Source organism: Corythoichthys intestinalis, chromosome 1, assembly GCF_030265065.1.
Source record: "Corythoichthys intestinalis isolate RoL2023-P3 chromosome 1, ASM3026506v1, whole genome shotgun sequence".
In the NCBI taxonomy this organism is placed as follows: Eukaryota; Metazoa; Chordata; class Actinopteri; order Syngnathiformes; family Syngnathidae; genus Corythoichthys; species Corythoichthys intestinalis.
In genome coordinates, this window is record NC_080395.1 from 58,922,747 (window position 1) to 58,932,455 (window position 9,709).

General features: G+C 38.3%; 1 long non-coding RNA gene across 1 annotated transcript; it reads left to right on the forward strand.

Annotated features, from left to right (window-relative positions):
* The first annotated feature begins 1,153 nt into the window (after positions 1-1,153).
* Positions 1,154-3,422, forward strand: LOC130919762 (uncharacterized). Its single transcript, XR_009064011.1, has 6 exons — positions 1,154-1,424; positions 1,815-1,973; positions 2,293-2,416; positions 2,763-2,916; positions 3,021-3,131; positions 3,262-3,422. It is a non-coding gene; the product is annotated as an uncharacterized LOC130919762 (long non-coding RNA).
* Positions 3,423-9,709: the final 6,287 nt, after the last annotated feature.

A 9,709-nucleotide genomic window follows, 5' to 3' on the forward strand; every position in this document is an offset into this window, starting at 1 on the left:
AGCATATGCTTGATTTTCTAGCAGTAAACTCCAAATTCAGGCCAAGAGGTGTGAAACGAAATCAAATACTGTATTTATTCATATTATTTTCCCAATTCCATCAGCTACACTTAATTGTGCTCACTCAGGGTCTGAAACGCAGATGATGTTATAAGACATCAGTCAGTGACACTAGTCACTCTACATTTGTATTTAGACTATTTTTAACCGTGGATTAGTAGGTTTTGCTTATCAAACATCAACGCCGCATCTGAAATTGTGTGTGATCAACCTTATTCACCACTGGGTGGCAACACTGCCACGAAGAATATAGTCGCTCGCTTGGAACCATGCATTCCCCAAGGATCACATGAGTAGGCTGTGGGCACTTTTCTTATAATTTGACATACTGTATACTTCCTCATTTATTTGTTATGGCACCATTAATTTCCAATTGGGAAAAAGGAACCTGATATCTACAGGAAGTGACCCAATTAGCCCCCAAAATCTTCAGGAAGTGACACAGAAACGAACTAAAATATGCAGGAAGTGACTCAAGATCAACGGGAAGTGACCTATCGGTCTTTGTCAGTCACGTGCCCAAACTAGCGGACACGCCTCCTTGCGCCATTTTGAGTGTACCACGGATGTAAACAAACCAGAAAAGGAGTAGCTCCGACGCCACATTACTGCCTCCAACTTCATCGCCGGATATAAAAAACTCCGTCTTTTATGGTATCAGCGCTTACATTTTAAAAACTATAAATCTCTCGAAGCTCACGGACATTTCACGAATGGCTGGGTGCAGGATCTCTTCTCATTTCGACCGCAGGACTGCGAAAACACAGCCGTCACTCTAGTTGCTCCTCTCAGAAACGTGATACAGCTCTTACTTGAACATTGTTGAACTTGAATTGTACCTTGAATATCATCTTAAACATCACATAACTAAAACAGGTTAAGAAACTGTCATAATGACATGCAAATTCATGTATATTGCACAATATATAGGGAATGGGACGTACTACGTCATTGTTTGGACCCGCCTCCATGCTGGCAATATAATTCACTTCCGGGCCGGCAGAGTCAATGCGGATTGTAACGTGTGGTAGTGCTTGTCATTACCCGATCGTGACGGGTGCATCGATTGTGACGGTTTGCTACTGCGCACGCGCAGATCAACGCCATTTTCTCCCGAGGGATGACGGGAGATATAGATTTATGCGTTAGGCTCGGACATTGAGGGTTTTTTATGCGTGTGTGTACGCCGCTATCTTCGAGTAGCATGAAATGCTTGAATATGTCTTAATAGATACTTCGAGTGATCCGAGAAGATGAATGTGGATACCTAGCATCTTCCAAGGTACCTGGTCGACGGAACGCTTCCAACTACTCAAGTGGGCGCCGTAAGATTCGACGAATGGTGCGTGATTTCATTGTTAAAGGTAAGTAAAACTGATGTTATACTGGCAATTTGTGTTATAGGTCTGAAAAGAGGGTCATGAATATATGAGCCTCTACGTTTTTTTAATCCTTTATAGGCCAAGTAACTATTTTTTATGCCATTTAAAAAACGCAGCTCCATAAACTATTTATAAAGATATTGAAATCATTGAAAAAAAGAGGCACTTTTTCTATTTTTGTTTTTTAAGTAGAAAATGAGAAAGATATGAGATGTTATAATAAAAATAAGTGAAACTGTTGTGAATGTCAGGTGGGAGAAGGTCCAGAGCTGAGTTTTATTTATTTATTATTATTGATCTCTGTCAGGTGGTGGTCATTTTAATCTACTGAATTTTAAGAATCTCTTTGCTTTTTTAATTTTCGTCCAACAGATAAAAGACCCCCCAATGAAATATATGCGCCTGGTCATCAAGTCAAAGGGGAAGCAGACTATCCTCATGGAGTGTCAAAATAACTCTGGGAACTAGAGCGGCGTCGAGGCCATTTCTAGCTTCTATTGGCCAACAATGATTCAGGACATCAATGAATGGGTAAATGCCTTAATTGAGCAACTAAGTTAAATCAGAAGCGTTACATGAAATTTATTTCATCTAAAGTAATGATTTATATTGAAGCACAAATGGATTGTTTTCACTTCTCAACAGACATTACGATATTAGACCATCCTCCTTTTCAGAATTGTAGAAATATTGTAAATAATTTTTTTTTTTTTTTTAAATTTCTGAAAAATTATCAAATATTGTCACATTTTTAAAGCCTTTTTGGTGGTCTGTTTTTCATTTTGTGACACTTATGTCAAAGAACATTGGGAGGTATTGGGCATGGATTTATTTGCATTTCTTTTTAAAGGCATGGGCACAGATTTGCCTTCTGGACAGAGAAAGCGTCCCCTCTTCTTCAGGGATCTCTACAGCCTGTCTTCAGGGTTCCAAAGGCAACCCCCTCTATATCTTACTAAACTTCAATCAGACAGGTAAAAGAAAACTACAAGATAATCAATCAATGTTGATAAGGGGAATGGTCATCACTGCAATTGATTGCTTACCTGGTCATAACGTTCACCTGCATGTCATGTGTAAATTATGTCTTCTTTGAAAGGTTGAGGATGACACTGACAGCTGCCTAATCCTGGACATAATTTCCTTTGATCTAAATTGAGGACATAACTGCTATACTAGTAATTATAATTAGAGACAGGGCCCAATGAGGCAGTATTGCGCAGGGAGTTTAGTAATTGTCATGAGAAGCCAATTACATTTTAAACGTTTGTTTTTTAATAAATTTGATACTTTTTCATTGTCGGCTCACCTATATTACAGTTGCCAGAAGTATTGACTGCCAACATACATGAAAAAGTTGTCCTTCGGGAAGGTGACCGTGCTATATGCACATTGGCGCTTGTGTGGTCCAGAATCAGAGACCTTGGTTCTCCAGACTCCTTCAGAAGACGGCCACATTTTAAATGGCTTAACAGTAAGTACTTCAGTAAAATGCAATGACATGTACTTTTTTTGTGCTGTTGTCACATTTGTCTACAAGCTATATATGTAAATGTGATTTTTTTTTTTATCCCACAGGTGTCTGGACATGGAGCAGGTTCTGTGCAGAATTCAGGAGAGAGTATTACAACATGTACACCATTGAGATCTGCCATGGGTATGGGGAGCAGTTCAAACAATCCCCACGAGGTGAGTTGCACTGTGTAAGCTTATCTTGGTGTCATTAGAGACACTTAATATCTCAACAAAGCATAGACATGGTGGAAAAGCCACAGTGCTTGGAAACGGTATTTCTCAGTGTTTTTATGTTCTTTTATAGGATTTGTTGGAGAGGAGAAAAGGGGTAAAGTAACGGCGTTTTACTGCGAGGAGGAAACACCTACAGGATACTGCAGTTGTTCCTGCTGTCCAATGCATTAAACTGTAATGTTTTTGTTTGAGTTTGTTCTACACATGCACATTAAAACTGTTTCAGCTTAAGGCATTTTGTTTTCTTCAATCTACGGCATAATCATTGGATGCTTTCCTATGAAACTTTTTTTTTCCCCCTAAATTTAATACAGCAATAAATGTCACCTTACAGCTTTTATTTGTTTATTCACCTTCTCTACTGTTTATCCTCAAGAGTATTTCTAATTATATTTATGCATTTGTAGGTTTGTATTATGTATTTTGGACTAAAGAATGACTGCCACATAGTTTTCAGTGTTGTCATAAATTTTCTGTTGTTCTTCCCTAAAGCTGTCAGACTGTTGAACTCTTGCCATGCTCCGTAGACCCCCAATATTACTGGACTACTATGATCATGTCTATATACCTCACGCACATCTTAGCCCCTAACAAGCTCAAGTCAGCCAACTGCTAAATTGTTTTAGTAGTTACATATTTTTATACTTCTATCCAGCGTTTTTGTCTTTCTTGCTTGTTATTTTTGTATGCACCTTACAATTTTGCTCTTTTATACTCACTCTGCATTTATATTTGCTTTTAAAACGGGACCTGAGTTCTAATTTCTCACCATTAACATGTAAATGTGAACTGATGAGACAATAAAAATCCTTGAATCCTTATAAAATGGTCGAAATATTACAACAATAAATTTGACAGTGATAATGTTTTGTTTTTTATAATCACAGCAAATTACATGAAACTACGAATATACCAAAATATATACAAAACAAAAACATTTTATTGTTGGATTTAGCTGCAGAATTAAATCAAAGCATGGGCTTTAACAAAATTTTGTATATATACTAAATATAAAAAAGTCAAAATAGAGGCTCTTTTTAATTGTTACTGTTAAGGACTAAACTATACTCACCATATAAATCTAGGACTCTGAAGCCTTCGTACATTATTACAATAACAATTTCTATTTGTAATACCATTGAGAAACGTATGTTATAACAAAGTCCGTAAGGTTTAAAGTTTTTCTTTTAAATTTAACCAGCGTGAATGGTCTCTGAAGGGGTTACTGGGGGTGAGGGGAGGGGAGGGGAAGACATTTAAGTATGTAAGGGAAGCACTTTTTCAATTCTTTTAAAGAATTATTATTACTATATTGATACACAGATAAGGGTGGAGGCAAACTGTAGATGATGTACATTTTTATACAGTAGATGGCAGTATGCACTAAAATTCGCGATTAATAAAAAAAAAAAAAAAACGAAGAACTTTAACGCGCATGCGCAGATAGCTACCCGATCGCGACCGTCTCTCACGTGACTGCATCACGTCACTTCCTTCAAAGGCTTTACGCTTATAAACGCAAGAGATTCAGACATAAAAATTCACTATTCTTCGATGTCTTTAGGTTGATTAATATTTTTTTATGTCAGAATCTACCACATAAATCACTCTTGCGGCATCGTGACTCAAGTGGGGGCGGTGCTCTACGCGCATGCGCAGAACCAATCGCGGCTTGCCTAAGATTTATTCATGATTAAATAAAGTCTTAAGGTTTTCTTTTTGTGTACACATGAATTGCTTGGATCAGGGTGTACCTCAGATGCCCTACCGATTAAAAAAAATACATTTTAAATGTATTTCGATCATTGAGTCTCTCACATATATGTCTATATCTCCCGTCATCGCTCGGGAGAAAATGGCGTCGATCTGGGCGTGCGCAGTAGCAACCGTCACAATCGATGCACCCGTCACGATCGGGTAATGACAGTGCTAAGCTAACTCTTTCGGTGTTTTAGAAAGAAAATATGGGTGCTTATTGTTGCGTTACCGGGTGCAACAGCGTCTCCTACGACAAAAAAAGGGGTTAGGAAAAATGGACTCACTTTTCACCGTTTTCCTGCATGGAGGACCAAATATCAGATCACGAAGGTACGACGGATGGCTGGATTGCAGCGGTTCGTCGGAAAAGCATTTCTTATGATCATATTTCTGCGGGAATGAGAGTGTATTCCCCTCATCTCTACTCTTGTAAATTGAACGATTTATCCGTTTTGGTTTCAATACGTTTTTTGTTTTTGTTTTTTTCTTTACTGTTGTGTAAATCTGCCTCGGTAGCAATGCTAACCTACTCCTCCTCATCACCTACCTGTTGTGTTACTAGGAAAACCTGCATATGAAATGCTGACAACACATCCCGATTGGTCACCATATCTCTTCTTGGGTTATTCTGAGGTCAAGCGCACCACATCGGAGCGTTGAGAGGTTGGAAAGGCGAAGAGTGCACGCTGAAACTTCAGTTTGCTCTGCTCTTACAAACACGATCCCAAGTGTTATGAAAAGTCAATAAAATATGAATACCAAAACATGACTTGAACAACTTCTTGACAAACTGTAACTGCTTGTTGTTTACTTCAGGTCTTCATAATAAACAGGTGTAATAATTACAAAGTCAGGTGACTTAATTTTGTTATTCTATTTGGAATATGCATTGACAATTTTTGGACAGTGTTGTAGACAAGAACTGGGACTGATAAGTTGCAATAGATTTATTTCAAGTAATGCAATTTCTCCAATACGATATTTGAATTGACAGTTTAAAATCTTTAAATTAGTGCAAACAAGGCCCACCCTCTGACGGTGGCAGCAAATATTATATAATTATAAGTGATACACAAATACAAGATCACAATAAACGTGTCTTTGTCAAAGCAGTTTAAAACACTATTTACTGGCCTTGGGTAAATAGCCAGACAGGATAAATATGTGCTTTAAAGTTCTTGCATTTCCATTTTAAGTATTGCAAGTACTAGTCTCCAACACAGTATTTGAACTGACAGTTTAAAATCATTTTAGTACAAAATGGCCCACACTCTGGCAGGGGGCAGCAAATATTATAATACATAATACATTATAAAAAGCTATATACTATATAAATACAAGATCACAACAAAACCTGTATTTTTCAAAGCAGTTAAAAAACATCCAGTGGCCTTAGGTAAATAAAGGTGTATAAATATGTACTTTACAGTTCTTGCATTTCTATTTTAGGTATTGCAACTTTTCCAACACTATTTGAATTGACAGTCTAAAGTCTACATAAGTGCAAATAAGAATATTATAATTTAAAAATAATAATAGAATATATAAATTCAACATTACAATGAAAGGTGTCTTTGTCAAAGTGGTTAAAAAAAAAATAAAAAATAAAAACGTCACTGGCCATAGTTAAATAGCCAGGCAGAATAAATATGTGCATTAAAGTTCTTGCATTTTCACAAGTTAAAAGCCCGCAGTTCATCGACGAGAAGGGCAGACCCAGATGGCGTCTGCTGCAGGGGCTTGTTTGAGTCCGACACAGGACAAATGGAACCACTCCATTGAACAAATTTTCTTTGTCAAATGATCCAAGAAGAGAGATGGTGACCAATCGGGATGTGTTGTCAGCAGGTTTACCTAGGAACACAACAGGTAGGGGAGTCGTAGTAGGCGAGCATTGCTACCGAGGCAGATTTACACAACGGTGTAAAAAAACAAAAACGTATTGAAACCAAAAGTGGATAAATCGTTCAACTTACAAGAGTAGAGATGACAGGAACACACTCTCATTCCAGCAGAAATATGATCATAAGAAATGCTTTTCCGACGAACCGCTGCAATCCAGCCATCCGTCGTACCTTCGTGATCTGATATTTGGTCCTCCATGCAGGAAAACGGTGAAAAGTGAGTCCATTTTTCCTCACCCCTTTTTTTGTCGTAGGAGACGCTGTTGCACCCGGTAACGCAACAATAAAGCACCCATATTTTCTTTCTAAAACACCGAAAGAGTTAGCTTAGCACTATCACACGTTACAATCCGCATTGACTCTGCCGGCCCGGAAGTGAATTATATTGCCAGCATGGAGGCGGGTCCAAACAATGACGTAGTACGTCCCATTCCCTATTGTTTCAGTGTTGACATTGCTATGCAAAGATGTGCACTTCTCTCAATGCAGGACTTGTCATGTGAAGTGGGACAAATTTACTTGAACACATTATTCTACAACTAGTGTTATTTTACTTCGTATGCACATATATTTCCTTGAATTGCTATTTTCTGTTTACCATTGTGCTGCTGCTGCTGTTTTGAGAATTTTAGTAAAACATCTTTAAAAAAAAAAATTAAAATGTAAAACTGTCATGCTTGTTTTGTGAGCAAACATCGTATTTCCTATACAGTGTTTATCTCCACAACGTGTTTGAATGTAATTAATAAAGAAAGGTATTTTTCATTGTCAAAACCAACACCAGTTCTTTATGTACTTAAGAGAGGCAAAGACTCGAGAAGACTTCAAAATTGTCATTGACATACTTTATTAAACAGGTTTAGGTCATCTAAAAATGTATAAAACTTTGCTTGCACAAACATATTATTTTCATCCAACATTGTGGCTTCTTCACCTTCTCATGGAAGAATGATGTTTATGGTTCCTGTTAAGATCTTATACTTCTGACAAACAATTCCGATGAACTTTTCACCATGGATTCTCAAATGTGCAATTTTCTGAGTTTCCTCTACATCTCTAGCTGCTGGGAGTTTGACCTCCGCACACAACATGCCCATACATTCCTGTATGTCAAAACCTCTGTCAGCCAATACAATGTCCCCAGGTAACAAATTATCCACAAAAATAAAAACACTGTTCAGGGTTATAAGTTTGTCACTTGTACGACCTCCCCAGCCTTTTGATAAGAAACAAATGGCTACCTTGGGTGTAATACCTATTAAGTACGTCATAGTGTGGTGGTGCTTGTAGCTGGAAAACATTTGGGCATGTGCTTTCAGATTTGATGGTTTCTCTGTGAAAATTTCAAAACAGTCAATAATAACAGCCTGTGTCAAATTCTGATTGATGTTGTGCGTCTCATCCTCTGTGATTAGCTGATTACCTTCTTCTCCAGCTTCATGTGTCCCCTCTTCAGTCTGTAGCTGACCACTTTCTTCTTCAGCATCAGGTGTCCCTTCCTCATTCTATTGGTGACTGTTTATTTCACCAGGTTCAGATGGTCCCCCCTTGGTCTGCAGCTGTTCAATGTTTGCATCCTGCTGGACCCCCATCTCTGGTGTTTGCAATGTCTCTTTCCGTAGCTGCTCACGCCTACTTCGTCTTGCAGAGCGTGCAGTGTTTGTCGGTGTAACAGATGTGTGTCCCAGATGTAGGGATGATGCCCAGTCTAGGTCAGTCTCCCATCATTTCATAAGCTGGTTCACCTGCAATTACGTTCGGTTTTATTTAGAAAGTTAGGTGAGATTGGATGTTTCCATGGCATTTCACAATCATAACCACTTAATAAGACATGCTACCATCCCATCCAACATTCCATCAGGTGTCAAGAGGAAATCTCACGCATTGATAAATATTTCTGTGCATTTTTGCTGTTTACCCTTATCTTTTAAATCATTCACTCTATAATGTTTTTATAAACCATGACTGAATAAATTAAACACTGATTTATGACAAACAGATTAACCCATTTCCTCTGCCCTCCCTCTTTGCCTGCAGTTTACAAGTGAGGCTGGCTAGCTAGCTAAGGTTAGCCAATGAGAAAATAGCGACTTTAGAAAACAAAAAAAAACAGCATATTCAGTATCAATACTTTAAAAAAAAGCTCTGACTTGCCTTTATGAAAATGCCGAGAGCAAACACGCAGGAAGTCACCCTTCCGTCTCACCGCTGCGACCCAGGCCAGGTCATCCGACGCCTCTTCGTTAGTTCCTCAAGCTGCCGTCCATAACCTCTTTTCCAAGTGGGGAAACGAAAAAATCTTACCTCGTGGTCAACTTTGCTGCCATTTTTGTCGTGTGATTTAGTATGGCAGCCTTTCACACAACACGAGTGTCCCATTTTATCAAAGACAATGATGAAAGCAAAGACGATTCTCACTGCTCAGTTGTTTACAATAAGTGATCGGTGCACCCAAAATGGCGATTCAGCCCACAATGCACTGCAGCTTTTGCAAGCGTTACGTCACCTGACAAAGACCGATAAGTACCCTAAAATTAACAAGGAAGTGATAAAAAAAAGAACTCATTGCCCGCCATTGAAAACGATAGACATCCAGTTCATTTGTACTTTGAGGACTATAAGCCAGTAGTTCTTAACCTTACTAATGGTACCAAACCCCACAAGTTTCACATGTGAATTAACCGAACACTTTGGCGTTAGATAATAAGCCCCCCCCCCCCCCCCAATTCAAAAACGATATATTGAAGCTAGCAATCTAATGATTTAGCAAATTCCCTTTCAAAATTCTTCTCATATTGACATCATGTTTTATAAACAGGTCTGTTGTATTCTTTCTTACCAAGTGTGAGTCAACCT